Below are 9,651 nucleotides of genomic sequence, written 5' to 3' on the forward strand. Positions count from 1 at the left end.
GAAGCCTTTTCTTCCATCATTTGAGCATTCTATCATCTTCTTCAAACCCTAGCAGTATAGGCCATGAACAACCATTAAAGCTCCATCAAAGCTTCTTATATTCATAGGGATTTTGCATCTCTTGACTCATGGATCTCACTTATAATAAGTTCTCTTCAAGATTCTTGCTAGATTTGGAGTATTGAAGCTTTACTAGACCTCAAGAAGATTTCATGGGGGAGAATTTGGGGATTTTCTTGAAAATGCTTGGATCTTCTATTTTTTAGCATTCAAGAGGGGTGAAAGATTTCTATTATTAATATTCTTCAACCTTCAAGTGATCTCAACTTGACATTGAGTGACATTGGACCTTCTTAAGCTATGGAATGCATTGTGGGAGCTATAAATTGTGGATTTCATGTTTGATTGAGCAACATCATCATGGAAGAGAAATTGGAGCTTATTGAAGAGGAGTATCTACATTAGTTTATGGCTATATTTGCATTATCTCTTGAATGAATTCTACATCAAGCTTATTAACAAGATACTCTCTTGATTCTTAGTCTCTTTTCTTCAATCACATTACTAAGCTTATATCCATTTATTAGGAAGACTTAAGACTTAAATTCTATGATAAAACTGAAGCCATCATATTGCTTGAATTCCCTTGTATTATAGATAAATAAGCTTATTTTCCTTCAATCTATGCATTTAGATTGAGATTTGATCATGGAGATTCATTAGAGTTGATTTATTCACTCTAACCCATAATCTTGATCAATGTGGTTGTGTTTGCTCATTGAGAAATAAGAAAATCCATTGGAAAGGATAAGTGGTAATAGTGAGACACTATCTACCCCTAATAAAGCCCTATTCCCCATTCCATTTTGATTTTCATCTCAATCTCCATTGCATTTCATAGAAAGTTGAAAGCTTTGATTTCGATCCATGCATATCATGTTGTTTCATTAACCTAGAATGCTCTTGGCATGCTCTAATTCCCATGAGGAAAAAGTGGATTCTGAGTGAGATATGAGACAAAAGAGAGATGACCCTCCCTTGTATCTAGTATCTAGAAGGGATACACAACCCAACTTGAGTAGGAATTTTGCACACCCCTCAAGTCTTGACGCCCATGTAGGGAGCCAAGAATGTTGTTTTATCTCTCACATAGGTACATCATTGTGGAGGAATAAAGACAAAGTTATCATTGAAGAATCGATCCCATTCTTAGATCCTATAGAAGTTTACATGGCATCCTTAGTCCATTACAAGTTATACAGGCTGATATAGGGGTTACAGTGAGAATGATGTTATTTTCAAGTTAAAACACAGGTGTCGTAAGTTCTCTTGAACCTCATACAAGCCATACACAAGTTCCTTGGTACTCTACAATGTTCTTTTAGTCTAACCAATGATTCCATAGGGTTTGAAAAGGCTTGAATTGAGTATACAAGTCATCCACAAGTCTATTCAGATATAGACAAGTCTAAGATAGATTCTATCAATCAACTTTGAGCAACAATAACTTTTTCTATACCTAAAAAAATTGTAAGATTAAGTACTCCATTCAAAGAGAGAAAAGTAAGTATTGATTTGAATAAAGAAGTCCCTCAATGGAATTTTCTAGCAAAATTTATAATCGATTCATTGACAATAGGTACTACAGGATTATAAGGGTAAAAATGAGTCTCTTGAGGAGCATGCACATTAGATCAAGGATTCCCTCTTGGAGAATGATATTGAAAGACCTCTAGATGATGCTCAAATGTATGGGAAGCTTAGTTACATCCTGTTGGCTTTGGTTCAAAAGGCTAAACGCTTTAGGACCTATTGGCTGGGATGGGGGCCTAATTGATTTCTTTTTTGATTGAATGCTACCATATGTGAGCATGAAACCCAACACTCCTCAAGGCATGAGCACTTGTTGGATGCTATGAATTAGGCCAAGTCCTCCATTGGTAGACTTACAAATAAATTTGAAAAATGGATGGAATTCAAGAAAGGGAAAGAGAAATTCAAATGAAGTAAAGATAACTTCAAATGAAATAGTAAGAAAATGGGAAAAAACCACAGTTAGATGTGGACATTTCAGTCAATTAATGTTATTGTGCAAGGCATTCCTAGGAACACCTATGAGGTATAGGGCCCTTCCCATAGGAATGAGGACCCTATTGGTAGTGTTACCTGGTGTAAATTTTTATCATCCAAGACCACCCATTCTTACAATAAGATCTCAGCCCTCTTATGGCAAAAATGACACTAGCAATAGTGGCCTTTTGAGTAATCAAAATGATAATCTCCATAATGGATAGTCTACATACAATGAACATGAACTTAGAGACAAGATAATGCTATCAAATTATAATGATCAATCTTCATTCTAATACAAACTTGAAAAATGGATAGCTGAAGTGGAAGCCACTTTTGACATTGTTTCAATGATGGATGATATAAAGATCCAATTTGCCACTCTACATTTACAAGGATTTGCACACACTTGGTGACAATTTATGAAGCAGGAAAATCACCTTATAGACTCTTGGGATGAGTTTAAGTCACTCTTGGCACAAGTTTTTGTCCCCCCGATTGAAAAGGAAAGGCTTGCTCAAAGGTGGTATAGCTTAGAGCAACATGGACTTATTGTACAAGAGTACAAAAATCAATTTCCTAACATTACCATCTATGTTGGAAGTGTTAATGATGATGCCAAGCTACACAACTACGCGTATGTGTTAGATCCTAATTTATCTATTGAAGCAATGACCTAGTATCTTACCAATCTATTCAAAGCTATTAAGCTAGTTGAAAGCTATTCTAGGAAGTACTAGAGAGAGCCATTATTTCAACCATCTTGTAGACAACCAAGGACTACTATGAGGCAAGGATGATTTGGAAGGAATTATGGTGGAAGTAATGTGTCCAATAGTAGTCTTAGAGTGTCCACTTACCTACCATTTAATGCATCAAGGACACACATGACAATTTCAAGATAGCAAATGGCCCTAAGGTGGGATAATAAGCAAGCTAAAAACAAATCAATGAATGAAAGTAGATCAAATATTTTATAGCTCAAAATGCCAAAAAAAAAAAATCCCCATAAAGCTTTTTAAGGAGCATAAGGAGAAAGAGTTATGTTTTAAGTGTGGGGGAAAATATTCAGTCGACCATGCTTCAAAGTAGGCCTACAAAATGCAAAGGCAAAGAATTATAACATGAATGTTCTTGAGGATTTGGAAGAAGAAGTTAAGGATCCAATTGTTATGATGCGGGTTGAAAATAAAGATTATAAGGAGGATTTTGATCAAGTGCAATTTTATGATCCTTTGGATGGCTTTCCTTTTGACCCAAGTGGCCATGTACCTTTTGATCAATTCCAATTTTATGATCCTTTGGATGGCTTTTCTTTCAACCCAGTGGGCATGTACCTTTTGATTTGGGTAGGGTTAAGTTGTATGCTGCCACTACACTTTGTTCTATCTCTATGGAAGCATGGACATGTTCTAGGGGCTTGGATACACCCTAAATTTAGGGAATCATCCATGCCAAAATATATCTTCATTTTGGTAGGCAATGATAGTACTCATAGCTTCATAAATAAATTAGCCATTGACAAGGTGATGAGGAGATTAGCACCCAAATGTGCCCCAAAGTTCCCTTGCATATGGCTGAAAACTATAACACATGGTTGAACTTGATTGCTTTAGAAATGGAATGCATAGATGTGGTATAAGTGTGTGGTTGGTTGATGAAATTGGGCACTATTACTATGTATTTCTCATGGCTTCATATGAGGTAAACATTTTTAAAGTGGACTCAAAGTTTGGGAGATAATCTAGATTGGCAAGATCTTCTAGGTTCATTTTTATGCAATTATGTTTGAAGGAGATTATAAGTCATCCTATGATAGCTTATTTCCAAGATATTTGAGTAGAAATTAGCTCTTTGACAACAATAATCAAAGGGTGCTTGATGAAGATAAACTCAAATTCCTTCCATGAGTAGGATAGAGATCTCACATCATTGGTCATATTTTTGTCAAGGATGCCAAAATCAATCATGTTGTAGCTACGAGCAAACAAGGTAAAACCCCTTGTAAGAGGGATTTAGACCAAGAGGAAAATCTAGTTAGATGGGGCTAATTTGGTCAATATGAGTAGATGAATTGAATGGGAATGTAGTTTTGACTTTATAATGTGGATTTTTTATGCAAGTGGTGGGAAGGAACACTATCATGTGGCACAAGTGGCTTGTTACCACTAAAATCGACAAAGAGATGTGAAGATTCAAACAATACCTCATTATTCCCATAGTGCATGATGTGATCTGTTGGTTTTCGCTGAAGCTTTAAACTAAGTCCATGATTCACGTGTTTGTCAAGAATTCTTGTGAGCTACCTATTGTGCATGTGATGTTGAGATTAGGCATGTTGGTAGATGGTTTCTTCTTGTATATGAACTCATGTTTATTGGATGGAGCTTTGCACCGTAACACTCAATTCTTCAATCTTTTTCGCGATTTTGGAAATGATTGGCCCTATGATTGATATGTGTTTTTTGTAGGTGATAGCATCATTGTAGATTTTGTTGGGATCAATGATTGTGATAACTTTGATAGCCATAGCTAAGAATTACCTACATAATAGCCTTACACCTATAACAATGCCTTTGGGACACATCCACCTTGGGAACAATTGCAAGGACATCACTTTCAAGTGGTAGATTTCCTTGGCCATTTAACTTGAATGGTAACTTTTGTATATTTGAATTCAACCTCGGGGACCCATTGTTGACAAATTTGATTTGGTTTAATAGTTACACTCACTAATATGTGGTGGTTTACTTGCACTTGTAGTAGCTAATTTAGTAGGATTTTACCCCCTCCTTAGGCTTTATGGTTGGGGAACCAGTTAGTGGTGTCACTTGCTTTGAAGAAACAAGTGTGCCTTTGCTGAAAGCCATTATGATTATTATGTTGGGAAGCTGTAGGTGTATGCATTGTGTATTACGATCAAATACACATTTAATATGTCGTTTAAATGGTCATCCTAACAATTTCTCCTTTCCAACTCCTTGTGCATTAAGCAACACTAGATGATGGATGGGCTTTTAGTCTCAATATTTAACACCATTTGGCATTTTTCCAAGAAGCTGTAAGAAGTACCCCCATAAGGATGACTTTGACTGTAGTTGGGATGAGTTGAGGTCCCTCATTGATTAGGATATCAATTGTGTTTTATTTCTTTGTTGTTGTGAACTTGACCCTGAGATAGCCTACTGGTACAAGGTTTTTGTCCTCATTCTACAGTTTTCATACCATGAATGGCAATTAGTGGTTGGTTGCATCATTGGTGATTCATGTAATGGATGTATAGGCAGATAATACTTTTTGGTGGGGGTGCCATTGAAAAAGCCGAAGTCTTCTCCCTCAAGAGTTTCAAGTTCTATGTTATTGGTTCTCCTAATTTTGCATACATGGAAAGGGTCCATACCTCTAAATTTCATCTTTTGTTTATGGCCTTTAATGGAATAGAGTAATACTAGGTCACCCTTTTTGAAGTTCCTCTATTTGATACAATTGTCAATTTAGGCCTTCTATTTAGCCTTTTTGCAAATCACGGCATGTGTCACTAGTAGCCTTGTTTCAAATAGCGTTTGAGTTCCATCAAGCGATTGGTCCAAGCTTCTCAACCATCCCATAATTCTTCCATAGCCACCCTCAAGCTCGAGACCAAGAATTCTATTGGCATTATGGCATTGGTACCATATATTAATTTCAATTAAATTTGACCAATGGTTGTTTTGTAGCTAGTTACATAGGCCCACAATGTTGCCATAAGCTTGTTAGCCCAGTCACTTCAAGAGGATAATTTTTTTAAAATTAGAACATTGATCAAGATTTTGTTCATTGCTTCTGCTTGGTCATTTTCTTGAGGGTAGTAAGGTGATGATTTTTAATGAATGACAATGAAGGTGGACAACAGATGCGCAATCACGTCATTGATAAAGTGTGTGCCCTAGTCACTCATAATCTCAAGGGGACAACCAAATCTATGAGTCAGCTTTGGTTTGAGTGATCTAGCGGTGCAAGCAGACTCTCGAAGACCGACACTAGGTAAATGATAGGTGACCTTAGCTTACAAAGGAGCTGGAATTAATGTCAGCCCTTATGGGTATAGCCAAACCCTTTCATCTGTGAAGTGGACTCGAGAAAGCCTAAGCAACAACCTTGCGTTATTCTAAAGAAGTTTCGAGTGGCATCACTTAAGAAAAACATCTCAATGGACCACTAAATTGTGCTATTGAGGGCTTCTCAGTCGGGGCACATCACACTCCAAGCTCACTTTTTGAAGAAGAGAAAGAAGAAGAATAAAGAGATGAAGATATTTACACAATAGTCCCTCTCTCTCTCCAAACAAGAAAAATCAAATAAAAGCAAGAAGCAAGACAGAGCTATTCAAGATTGCGCACCACAAGAATAGGCTTATCCATTCATTTTTCGGGTTTTATACATGGGCTTGATTTTTGGGCACTCTACTTGTCCTAAAGCTAGACTTCTCTTGTTTTATATATGCTTTCTAATTTTGATCATCCTTCCCAATTTTAGTGAGCCAAAGATCCATGCCACGAATGTCTCACTTTGAAATCCATTACAATTTGCATGGTGGTTATTTTCAACATAATGCTCTAGAAAAAATGAAAATTGCCTTTATGCCAAGTTTTTCCTTTGTGTATTTTGTTGATGTCCACACCTTGGGCTTTTGTTTTTCCAACTTGATGATTTTTAAAAATCTTTTTCTCACCTTTCCAAGAAGAAGTTAATAGACAATCACACAAAAATTGGAGAAGGATTTGTGTAGACCAGACTATGAAGGTAATGAGCAACAAACTAGCCACCTCTAGTTTCGTATATCAATAACTAGCATAGTAACCTTTATTACTTGCCTATGTTTAAATTACTTAGTAAATATATTTCTTGAATGCTTTGTAGAGGAACAACAATTGCAAGATCTAGGAACACCACCAATGCCAACACAAGAGCAACAATCAAAGAAGGTGGATGAAATAGAAACAACCATGTACATTTGTGTACCTTTAACAAATATTAGTATGATATCACTTTCCATGTAATACTGTATATATGTATTGCAAGCACATCATGGGGTTCAATCGTCAAATTACACTTTGTTACTTGCCCATGTTTTAAATTATTTCCAATCAATTTTTGGAATGCTTTATAGATAAGCAACAATCATAAGATGTAGGGATAGTACTAATGCTAACAGAAGGAGAGTATTTAGTAAGGACAATAAGTATGTTGGATGGCATGGACAACCCACCTTTGTGTGCATAAGCTATTATTTGATATGAAAATACTAGTTTTTACAAGTTGACTAGTGTGTTGTCTTTGAATATACGACATGGTGATGTTTCACAAGTGTGGAGACAAATAACGAAGATGGACACATGCCATTTATGTGCAAGGAGAAGGTAGATGAAGCCAAAACATGTCAACAACCATCAATTTGTAGGCACCAAGGATTATACTATCATGGAACAAGTCTTATAAATTTACATGAACAAATATTATCATGTTTTGATATTGGTTCAAGTGTTCACAACAAGTCCCATTAATATGGATGTGATGGCATCCAATGGGGCCATTGCATTCCCTAAAAAGGCAATGACAAAGGTAGAATGATGAATTGCTCTTTTTGACCCAATTAAGGCTACTAAGACCTTGAAGGTAGACCGAGAATGTGCATTAAATATCCAATCATTGGAGGCATAAAAAGATGCAAACCAAGATAATTGGCTCAACATTGATGGTACTTGCACAAATAGCACATGTGATGTTGTGGTAGTCTAATTGCTCGATGTAGTGTTTGGGTCTTGATGTTCTTTTGTGGAATTCTCACACAAATTTCCATTCATTTGATGCAATGTACATTGCCAAACATCCTCTTAGAGATGAAGGGTTGCTTGTGGTCATTGTTATTGTGCGATCCACTCGTGATCTCATCACATAATAGATCATGGAGGATGGTTGTAGATGCATGGAATCAAGGCAAAAAACTTGGAGGGTGTGCTTATTCTAAGATATTGATATGCATAGCACTAGAAAAGGGGCCAACTAAAATTAGTTTATACATATGATAATCAAATATTGGAATTAATGGCTATGTTAGTACTACTTATTTTTAAATCATTTATAATCCAATTGTTAGATACTTTTTATGCAAGAACATGCCATGCATGCACTAGTGCACATGCAACCAAATGAGTGGTACAAGGGTACCATCCTTGTAGAACATTTAGAGGATGGGAGTACAAGTACAAATTGGTAGCATCAACAATGCTATGAGAGATGTGTTTGTTCCTTTTAATATGAAGTTTGCCTCCAAAAGCACAAGTATTCTTGTGGCATAATGAGTAGTGGTTGTCATGATACAGTATTGTACTTTCTATATGTGGCATGTTGATGCTTTTTGGAGGACCTTTCCACTAATGTACATGTAGCAAGGAGACACTTGAGTAGATTGCAACAACGAGGGAAGAAAGGGAAGAAGGGTTCTATGCTTGCATTGGTATAGCTTCAGGGAAAATTTGGTGAGGGGCAAGGTATGATACAAAACATCATTTATCAACAATAGTAGACTGTGCTAATTTATTTATGGCAGTAGATATCTAACTTTGTTATTATTTTATTTTTCCATAGCCAAACCCCAACTTATAGGGAGTAGATAATATTTGACTTGAATGGGGTGCTTTTACATAGGTGGCCAAGGTACAAAGGGACACTGAATGTCCCACCCTAAAAGTTGGGTCATTTTGAGGCCAAGGCTAGCTAAGTTCTCTAGCAAGCTATATTTTTTAAGTCAATATTGCTATTTGGAACTCAATATAGGGGGACAATTTGAGGGACTTACTTGTCATTTTAAATCAATAATATAGAAGGCAAAGTGGATAGATGTTAACATTTGTTTACGAGTATGGGCAAAGCAAACACAAGACACAAGGTCCTAATTTGATACAAGGTAAGAATCAGACAAAGGAAAAGAGGTCCAAGCCACAATTTATCAAGCTATTTAATGACATTGAGTGGTAAGTTGTAACACATCACCTCTTTGATAGCCTTGTTTGTCAATGACAGTAGAGAAGAAGTAGATGAATCCACCTAACTCTTTCATAAGGCCTCCAAAATTTGAGAGAAGTCTTGCAAGTACAACCTGCCTACATTAGTTGTTGTCCTATTTAAGGAATTTAGTTAGTTTCCCTAGAAGTGTCGCATGTGGTCAATCTAAAGATTTGAAAACACACACACACACACACTCTCTCTCTCTCTATGTGATCTCTCTCTCTCTCTCTCTCTACGGAGAGAGAGAGAGAGAGAGTGTGTGTGTGTGTGTGTGTGTGTGTGTGTGAGTTGGTGGTGGTTGTGGTGATAAGGATGGAACAAGTGGAATATGTGAAACAACTTGCCCAAAAAAAAAGGCTCCAGCTAAAAAAATTTGCTTCTCACCCTTCCACTTTTAGGCATATAAAACACGAGCCATTCTTAAAACACATCTATTAACCTTAATTCAAATCTCACCCTAGCACATATCTTTGGATTGTGCCACATTATATTAAAAAATGTGAGCATTTATTCACGTGTGCATCTCCATCCTCT

The sequence above is a fragment of the Lygodium microphyllum genome, chromosome 29 (assembly GCF_053477565.2).
Source record: "Lygodium microphyllum isolate KBCC chromosome 29, Lygodium_microphyllum_v1.1.10, whole genome shotgun sequence".
Lineage (NCBI taxonomy): Eukaryota > Viridiplantae > Streptophyta > Polypodiopsida > Schizaeales > Lygodiaceae > Lygodium > Lygodium microphyllum.